The sequence below is a fragment of the Oncorhynchus mykiss genome, chromosome 11, assembly GCF_057628025.1.
Source record: "Oncorhynchus mykiss isolate SJ-2025 chromosome 11, ASM5762802v1, whole genome shotgun sequence".
Taxonomy (NCBI): Eukaryota; Metazoa; Chordata; class Actinopteri; order Salmoniformes; family Salmonidae; genus Oncorhynchus; species Oncorhynchus mykiss.
This window is the reverse complement of record NC_143032.1, coordinates 11,196,939-11,207,265: the sequence shown is the minus strand read 5'-3', so window position 1 is coordinate 11,207,265 and position 10,327 is coordinate 11,196,939. Positions and strand designations below refer to the sequence as shown.

The 10,327-nt window shown below is 37.8% G+C and overlaps 1 protein-coding gene across 21 annotated transcripts in view; it reads left to right on the top strand.

Annotated features, from left to right (window-relative positions):
- Nucleotides 1–3,187: 3,187 nt before the first annotated feature.
- LOC110535260 (lethal(3)malignant brain tumor-like protein 4) overlaps nucleotides 3,188–10,327 on the top strand; it is a 127,315-nt gene continuing 120,175 nt past the window's right edge. For 8 of the 21 annotated variants that reach the window (XR_016484360.1, XR_016484359.1, XR_005034557.2 and 5 more), the window contains exon 1: nucleotides 3,188–3,290. The gene's annotated coding sequence lies outside the window, so the exon portion shown is untranslated. Of the gene's footprint in view, nucleotides 3,759–10,327 lie in introns of all 21 variants that reach the window. The other 13 variants (XR_016484366.1, XR_016484365.1, XM_090189379.1 and 10 more) reach the window with 6 other exon arrangements.

Sequence of the window (10,327 nt, the reverse complement as noted above, 5' to 3'; positions counted from 1 at the left end):
GATTTTGCTAAGTGCAGATACTACAATCGATGTGTAACCTAAACTATCAGTTTTGCTCAGAGAAGAAGCTAGAACACTTCTTGATCTCTAAGCCTACTCTTTCTTGGCAGTAGTTGTTTGGTCTATGGTTGAAAACCACTAGGCCTGTGTATCTAGTAGAAAGAGGAGGAAGGGAAGTGCTACTAAGGTACACAGAAATACATTTTGGTAGACACAAGGTGCTCTTTGGTAAAAGGGGTGAATTGGTCATCAAAAAGAAAGGAGGACCAAGGCACTCTTCATATAATTCATTAAAATGCCTTTATTAGTATGGCATGTTACATGTTACATGTTACATGTTACATGCCATACAAATAAAGGCATTTTAATTAATTATATGAAGAGTGCCTTGGTCTTTTTGAAGGCCTATGTATCTGTTTGATAAGCAAGTTCAAGCAATTGGCTATATTCCACAAAACAAACACTGAGTGTGCTGATTTTCTCCATAGATCCTAGAGGGAGCCCGGAATTAAGTATAGTGCAAAATGGATGTTTAGTGCATTTAACTGGGCTTTGTACTCACCCCTCTATTGAGCTCAAGAGAGGAGCGACAGCAGTAAATCTATCCAACAGTGTTAACTAGAGAACTCCTTATTTTCTCTGGATTTCTCTAAATTGAAATATTCATGGTACTCTGGTGCAAGGTGAGGCACTGATGTAATAAGCATTGAGGTGTGAGCCGACAGGATAGAAATAGAAAAACTAGAACATCCATGGTCGGTGGTCTGAGGGTTTTTTCCTCTTCTAGTACTTATATTTCTATGGTTGATACACCTACCAGCAGTGGTGGAAAAAGTACCCAATTGTCATACTTGACTAAAAGTAAAGATACCTTAATAGAAAATGACTCAAATAGAAGTTAAAGTCACCCAGTAAAATACTACTTGACAAAAAATCTAAAATATTTGGTTTTAAATATACTTAAGTATTCAAAAGTAGAGGTACAAATAATTTCTAATGACTTATATTAAGCAAACCAGACCCCACAATTTGTTATTATTATATTTATTTATTTACAGATAGCCAGGGGCACACTCCAACACTCAGACATCAGTTACAAATGAAGCATTTTTGTTTAGTGAGTCCAACAGATCAGAGGCAGTAGAGATGACCAGGGATGTTGTCTTGATTAGTATGTGAATTGGGCCATTTTCTTGTTTTGCTAAGCATTAAAAATGCAATGAGTACTTTTGGGTGTCAGGAAAAATGTATGGAATAAAAAGTGTATTATTTTTCTTTAGGAATGTAGTGAAGTAAAAGTAAAAGTTGTCAAAAATATTAATAGTAAAGTAATGTACAGATACCCCAAAAACTACTTAAGTAGTACTTTAAAGTATTTTTACTTAAGTACTTTACACCACTGCCCACTAGAAGGAAAGGAAAAGCTTTAAATGACAGCTCCATGGGCCATCAATTGGACTTGATTGGAACAGTCAGTCAGATCATGATGACGAGCGTTGTTTAAATTGGCAACAAGGGCACAGAACCAGAAGCTACAATAGAGAGTTACATAAGAGAACATGTCAAATTCCGTTATTTATTTAAAATAACTGTAGCATAATATTTTATTCAGGCCTCTGCAGCCAGTCACCAGGGCAACCCTTGCTTTACGAACAGAACAGGGAGAGTGATCATTAATTACTTATGCGACCTGGCAGAAATACATCAGGGATGTTGTTGAGGTGTTTGTATGGAGATAGAAAGAGCAGAGTCATACAAATATAATTTACACTAGCTACATCAGTCGTTGTGTGGAGGTTACATGACTTATCTAGTTCACAACGTAACAGGAGTCTAGCCACAGGTCATTATGTGCAAATGTGCCCAACCTATATTTTTATGAACCCATTTTATCGTCTTCCTTATGAACCCATTATATCTCCTTATGGACCCATTCTATCTTATTCTTTATGAACCCATCCTATGTTCTTCCTTATGAACCCATTCTATATCCTTATGAGCCCATTCTATCTCCTTATGAGCCCATTATATCTCCTTAGGAACCCATTCTGTCTTCTTATGAACCCATTCTATCTTCTTATGAACCCATTCTATCTTCTTATGAACCCATTCTATCTTCTTTTGAACCCATTATATGTTCTTCCTTATGAACCCATTCTATATCCTTATGAGCCCATTCTATCTCCTTATGAGCCCATTATATCTCCTTATGAACTCATTCTATCTTCTTGTGAACCCATTCTATCTTCTTCCTTATGAACCCATTCTATCATCTTTTGAACCCAATCTATCTTCTTATGAACTCATTCTATCTTCTTCCTTATGAACCCATTCTATCTTCTTATGAACTCATTCTATCTTCTTCCTTATGAACCCATTCTATCTTCTTCCTTATGAACTCATTCTATCTTCTTCCTTATGAACCCATTCTATCTTCTTCCTTATGAACTCATTCTATCTTCTTCCTTATGAACCCATTCTATCTTCTTATGAACTCATTCTATCTTCTTATGAACTCATTCTATCTTCTTTTGAACCCATTCTCTCTTCTTATGAACCCATTCTATCTTCTTATGAACTCATTCTATCTTCTTATGAACTCATTCTATCTTCTTATGAACTCATTCTATCTTCTTATGAACTCATTCTATCTTCTTCCTTTTGAACCCATTCTATCATCTTTTGAACCCATTATATCTTCTTTTGAACCCAGTCTATCTTCTTATGAACCCATTCTATCTTCCTTATGAACCCATCTTTGTGTCCAGGAATAGATTCAATAGTTCAAGTTTGAATCAAAATAAGAGGAAGCCGAAGAGAGGCCAGATTTAAAAATCTGAGTAAAATTTGAGTAATAGGAATTCCGTGAAATTCTTCACCAATTATATGAATTATGTTTATTCTAACTCTGTCTATTCTATTCTTAACTCGGGTGTAATGTATAGACCACTCTGCTAAAAATGTTAGGAATTTCAGGATTGCATGAAATTCAATTCCATTACATGAAATTGTCAATTTTTTATTGATTTATTGACAGTAGGTGAGTATTTTTTAATTAATATCCAATTATATTTACAAGAAAGTATGGACTGTTATACAATCCTTGTCTTGCAGCCCACCTTTTCCTTATCGTCTGCCCAGCCACCATATTTCACACCTGTTCAATCGCCATCTAATATTTAGTTATGAGTCTTCCAGTAGAGGGCTGTTCGAGAGCATGCGCACAACCGCAGCGAGAGAACACTATTCCTCCTGTCACAACATTGAGGGGCAAAACGACAGCCGTGTTGGTAAGGAATTCATAATTTCATACAACCGCTGGGTTACTGTACTTTGTTTTTTAAATTTGACCAAGCACACACTATGGAAGAGCTGCATTTTGTAGGACGAAAACTATTCGAATGGCGTGTCGGGTTTTCCCATCGTTTTCAGATGTGTTGAGATGGCTATTCTCGCGCTAATCTCTCATGTTTTCTCCTATTAAGCAAACGAACATATAATATGCCCCTTCCGTCAACTACTGACCCACTAAATTAAGTAAAATCAACTATGTCTATGTATTCGTCAATTTATTGCTGAAACATTTTCCAAACAAGTGATACGAGATAGTGTAAACACAATGCGTAGCACGGCAGTCAAGCTAAGTGAAACTATAATTTTCTGACTGTTCTCGGAAATGTTTCCTCCGCGCGTTAGCGTTTTTGGTAGCTACGTGATGAGTTGCATCTGTCCTTGTGCGAGGAGACATGTAAACAATGGTAAGAAGTTGTTTGATGAAGCTTCGCTACATTGTTTTTATTTCCTTGACTTCAGAACTGTTTTCTCTTTCAAGCTGTTTTCTAGTTGGCTGGAGTTTCAGTTTCATCTTGGCACCTTACAAAGTGGTCTTGGCTCTAACATTTTAGATTACCTCGACATTTTGTTTAACAACAATCGTTTTCTGTTTATTTGAACTGACCAGGTGTATGTAGCCTATAAAGCTTCTCATATTTTGTTTATAAAACCTTAGGCCTAAATGGCAACTTGTTTCGTGTTTTCTAAATGTCACTGTAACACAAACTATCCAGAAAATGTAAAATATAAAATAATATCTGATTCTTAATGATTAAAATTGTGTTCTTATTCTAACAATCATTCACCCCTACTAATAATTGTCAAACCCTTATCCTATTAAATGATTAGATACAAGTAGATGCACACTCATAATTTACTTGAAGAAAAGAAATTGTAAATTGGGAATAAAATACACCTGTTGAGTAAAGAATGTAAGGTCTTGTTTGTATGACTGTAATGCAGTAAAATGTTACCACAGTCAAACTTCACTAAAGTAACAAAATAAGAATACATATGCCTAAACCAAAATAGTAGCAGACACACCCCCAGCACACACACCCCCAGAAGACCCAACCCTTTTTCACAAACAAGGAAAAGGAAAAGGGGATTCCTAATCAGTGTGTGGTAAAGCATTTAACCCAACCCTTTCTGAATCTGAGAGATGCGGGGGCTGCCTTAAACAATGTATTGTTGCTTTGTCAAACAGGTTTTCCCCCCTTTAGTTCTCTGGTCATTCAATTATTATTACTTAGTGAAACACTACTTGTTAGTCGTATTTCTAAGAAAATAGACCCTAATGTATATTATTTCATAGAGCCCTCAAACTCAACTGGACCTCTAAGCCAGTCCCACTGGAATTTTTTTTTCATTGTTCCCCTCTAATCAGGGACTGATTTAAACCTGGAACATCAGGTGGGTGCAATTAATTATCAGGTAGACCAGAAAATCAGCAGGCTCTGGACCTCGTAGGGTAGGAGTTGAATAACCCTGTTCTATATCATCACTGCTACATGGACTTGCTGCTGTTATATATTTAATTATTTATATTCAATACTTAATTTCCATTTGCTTTGAAGGTGTCTGATGTTGTATCTTGTCTTGTGATTGTCAAAAAGTCAGATTAAAGGTTATATTGTTGAGGTGTTTATTTTGATGTCAGTGTCGGGAAGTAGTTCATATGCTTTCTGCCTTTCACGCCGCAATATAGCTGCCACATAACACTTCCTGTTGTAGCACACAGATAAAACATGAATAAAGTGTTTTGGCTTGAGAAGCCTCTTCAGTTTGTGTACCAGTGGAAGAACCTATTCAATGATAACAAATTGGCTAAACTGTGACTTTTATTGCCTCGGTTGAGTTTAGTAAATTATATCTTAACTGACAACATGCATGGAACCATATTCTAATCTACGCTGTGCCTTCAATATCTCTATTATAGAGAATGTTGCACTGGCTTGGTAAAGTCATTGCTAAGTTTTTCCATTTTGCTTCTGCTGTCAAGTGAAGCCGGTATGTCATCTCACATTAAAAGGAGATTGGTGGAGACCTGATATCATTGTCCCGAACTGTAAAATGTCAGTTTGTAACTTGGACTTGGATGTGAACATGTCATGTGATATGAGCGAAGGGAACACTTTTTCCTCCCCCCTTTCTGAATGGTAAATGCTTATTGCTGATGGATGAGGGGTTATTTGGAAGCTGAGCGTATGTTTTATCTATTTTCATGAACACTTGATATCAGAAGTCAACTATTCGTCTTTACAGTTGGCTTGCACATTGTATAGTCTACAGTCCGGTTAAGAGAGACTTTTTGTACAGTCATTTTACATATTCTACTGACTGTAAAGCATTCAAAACAATGCTGTTACACTTGTCTTAAATTCTGCAGGTAAAATGCATTACGATGCAGTTATAATGCGTTGTAAGACTTGTTTATCTATCCCTTTAAGTTTGACAGTGGTTTCTATCATGAATATCATCTTTCTAACTTAATTACTTCAGTATTGCAGTACTGGCTTGGCTTTCGCTCTTGGCAAAACATTTCAGTGACCTCGTCTGTTTTAAGTGTATAGTTTTAGTTGTGTCGTGTTCGTTTTTAACAATGTTGAATGGTTTGTAATTCTTTGCGTGAAGCGTTTGCTCCACTGAAAGGTTTTGCGATTATGCTGCGGGACTTAGAGATAATTTGTGGTTTAGTACGGTACCCTGCGTCACCACTTCATCACTGCAGACCAGCGCAAGGGGGAGTTAGAACACTGATTATGCTTTTGGGTCCTACTGTGTCTCTGACTGTGAATGGGCGACATAAACCTCAATAGAAACTGAAAAGTGTGCACAACTTCAGTATTACTTACTAAAAGGCTTTTTTATTTTATTTTGCTCTTACTGTAGTAGTGTAGGCTACTCCCGACCGGTCAAGTTGGACAGCGCCTGAGTGGTGCCACAGTCTAAGATACTGCATATCATGTCAAGCTGTGTTGCTACAGATGCTGATTCAATACCCATGCCGGCCTCGACTGGGAGACCCATGAGATGACTGAATGTTTTTGGTTTCCCCCTCTAAAAACGGAAAGAAATAATTCTAAATAACAAACTAGCTTTATTTACAAATGAGTAACAATGTCTCACCCCATGTTCAAGAATGGCCCCTTTCTCGCTAATCTTACGTTATTTGAAAATGAAATCATCTCAAAAATGTGTTTTTTTAAAACAGTGATTTATTATTAATTTAGAACTATAAATGCCTCCCTATTCTCACAGATATATTATTAACCCTGTTATTAGCAGGGCAATATAAATTAGGCAAAAAAATAAACGTCTCTTTTTCAGGACAGAAAATCCAAATAACTTCACAGATCTTCATTGTAAAGGGTTTAAACACTGTTTCCCATGCTTGTTCAATGAATCATAAACAATTAATGAACATGTGCCTGTGGAATGGTCGTTAAGACACTAACAGCTTACAGACGGTAGGCAATTAAGGTCACAATTATGAAAACGTAGGACACTAAAGAGGCCTTTGTACTGACTCTGAAAAACAGAAAATGAAAGATGCCCAGGGTCCCTGCTCATCTGCGTGAACATGCCTTAGGCATGCTGCAAGGAGGCATGAGGACTGCAGATGTGGCCAGGGAAATAAATTGCGATATCCGTACTGTGAGATGCCTAAGACAGCGCTACAGGGAGACAGGACAGACAGCTGATCGTCCTCGCAGTGGCAGACCACGTGTAACAACACCTGCACAGGATCGGTACATCCGAACATCACACCTGCGGGACAGGTACAGGATGGCAACACCAACTGCCCAAGTTACACCAGGAAAGCACTATCCTTCCACCAGTGCTCAGACTGTTCGTATTAGGCAGAGAGAGGCTGGACTGAGGGCTTGTAGGCCTGTTGTAAGGCAGGTCCTCACCAGGCATCACCGGCAACAACATTGCCTATGGGCACAAACCCACCGTTGCTGGACCAGACAGGACTGGCAAAAAGTGCTCTTCACTGAAGAGTTGCGGTTTTGTTTCACCAGGGGTAATGGTGGGATTCCCGTTTATCATAGTGAATTACTATGGGAATAAATATCACTGAATTACAGAAATATTTGGACAAATTAGTCCAATGAAGGGAAACAAATGGTTTCTTACTGGAAAATACTCTTTCAAACACACACGGTCATGTTGTACTGCGCCAACATGGCTATTAGCAGGTAACTGGACGATAGACTTGCCTAGAAGGAGGTTGGGGGAGAATTCTATAGTCAAATGTATTTCTATGTTTGGTTGGCTGTATCACAACCGGCTGTCATCGGTTGCAATTTCAGTTTAACCCACCAGAAAAGACAAATGAATAATACCACAAAAAGTATTTTCATGTTTCACATCCAATCGTGACGGGAGTCCCATAGGGCGGTGCACAATTGGCCCAGTGTTTCTCTCCTTCTAAAAACAGAAATACATTTTTTGTCCTTTACCAAAATGATTTTGGCCTTTTCAAATTACAATCGCTCACTTTAGTTTTTTTTTAAACGAAACAACCTAAAATATCGTTATATATTCTCAAGTTGATGGCACAGTTGTCTAGCCGGCACCTATATAAAGCTGAGTGACACACTCATTCATGGCTTTGGGATCAAAATAAATAAGTACCAACATTCTTTCTGATACTCTTTTAATAAAGTAATGTTTTGGTTATCCTGACCTGGACACCATGTACAGTATTATAATAGACCATTATGAGCTATTAGCAGGACAATATACCTTTACCAACACCTCTCTGTATTTTGATACTTTGTGGATGGGGGCTCCCGCAGTGCAAAATGCATTGTTGCAGATGCAGGTTCAATACCCGTGCCGGCCGCCACCGGGAGACCCATGAGGTGGCTTTTGGTTTTAATTTAGAATCCTCTATATGTAATTATTGGCAGAGAGTCATATTTTTCGATATACTGTAGGCCTAACGTAGGCGACATGATTCTCACTAGTGTTGAGTAATGTGCTGTTAAAAGTGGCGTAGCATATTGAAGTTAGAAGCAATAGGATTTGAAGCAAAAGCCTACAACTATTTTATCACTGTTTCGCCCTGCTCTAAGAGAAGCATGGGGACTGGTCTTGATAAATCAATGAGATTTTTATTTTCATTTAATCTCCGTTTGGGTATTGGTTAGACTACAATTAGGGTGTAGAAATGTCATGCTCTTAGTATAACCTTTATGTAACTAGGCAAGTCAGTTAAGAACAAATTCTTATTTATAAGGACAACCTACTCCTTCCTCCCCGTCGGGGAATTGAACCCCGGTCTCCCGCGTGCCCGCACGACACAGGGATTCTTCAGCTAAATAGCAAAGTACTGTAGCCTACCACCGACCATCACACTGTACAGTGCCATATTTTCCGTTCCATCTTAATGGAAACCCAGAGGGTTTTTCTTTGAATATAAACACCATAGTATTAAGCAACATTTCTTAAAAATCAGTCCCATATACTATGTTCTTACAAAAAAGGTTTTAAATTCTCTAGTACAGCCATTATTGAAGGCTATCAAATGCTTTTCAAAGATGCCCTTTGGTGGTCAAAGTAGCACTAACTAGCATTAATGGTACCAGTGGTTCACACTTAAATAACGTGCCATGCAAGCTGCGCCGCAGTACGCTGCAACTTTTAAAGGACAAAACACTCTATGTACATTTTTGACATGGCGCAAGTTGTCCATTGTTTTAGATTTCAATAGGAGGAAAGCAAGTCACAGATCGGGGGCACACTGCCATTTCAGCAACATGAAAGTCCATGCCTCAATCGGAAAGAAACACTGTCACTTTGAATTCTGCATATAGCCTTCACTTATAACAACCAGTCATTACTAGTTATGTGACACAAGTTTATCGTTTCAGTCAAATCCCTGCATTAAATCTGTGATATTTTATCTCAATGAAATGGGTAGCTAGATACACTGTAGTTGGAAATGTGATTTTAAAACTGAAATAGAAAAACATTCTCTGGTTATGAATTAAACACTAAGGTATTATCTAAGAGAGTGACTGACTTTCAGTTTTAATGGCCTTAATGGTTATTTATCAATATGCAAAATGATAACAGATGTTGTCAAGTTATATCAATTGATCAAGATCCATAAAAAAAAAAAAAAAAACAGCAGACATGTTGTAGGAATCTTGAAAATCTAGCTCTTCTCTTGTCTCAAGCCATGAAACCTTGATGATTGGAAATATCACAGAAATTCGATGAATAAGAGCGACATGATGCATATTAACTGAATGTGTTTTTCATTCATGGATACCATGCGTTTGTCAGATATCGGACCTGTTCATTATGACTTGACATCGAATTGAGTTATTGTCAGTGTCAAGGCTGGTCTGACATCAAAGAAAGTTAGATGAGGTACAAACTGGTTTCAGGATAATTCTTTTGAACATATTTATAGTGTACTGAGAGAGCCAAATCTTGAGTGTAATTGTGCATATATAATATCTATTCTCATCATATATGCACTTTGACGTAGCCTATATGATAACATGGTGACATTTGTTGCCGTTGTAAGTCTAGGGCATTTTAAGCCCAATTTATTCTTTTCTACTGTGCTATAAGCTTATGTGGCATCGACTAAGCAGATTGCTTATAACAAAAAACTGTCTCTCGTTTCAATAGAATGTTAATGTGTTCGTGTTATGTTCTTCTCACCAGCTTCAGAGCGCCTATTGATCAAGCATACTTTGATTCAGGAGACAGTTTACTGGACTTGAGGGTTATATTGAGAGTGCCACCAGCATGCAATCTGGAAGCATTGTTTAGCTTTGAGAACAAATTGCCTTTTTCCCTTTGCAACAGAATAGAACAGGACGTACCCTGTAGTCATTCTTTGTTGGAAACCCAATTAGAGTTGGGCACGTTTTGTCACAACTTGTCGTTGTGCTAATCATCACTTGCCCAGCTTTTCCGATAGGCAATTCCCAATCCCAGTTTGCTGCATTTCCTTTAAGCTTGT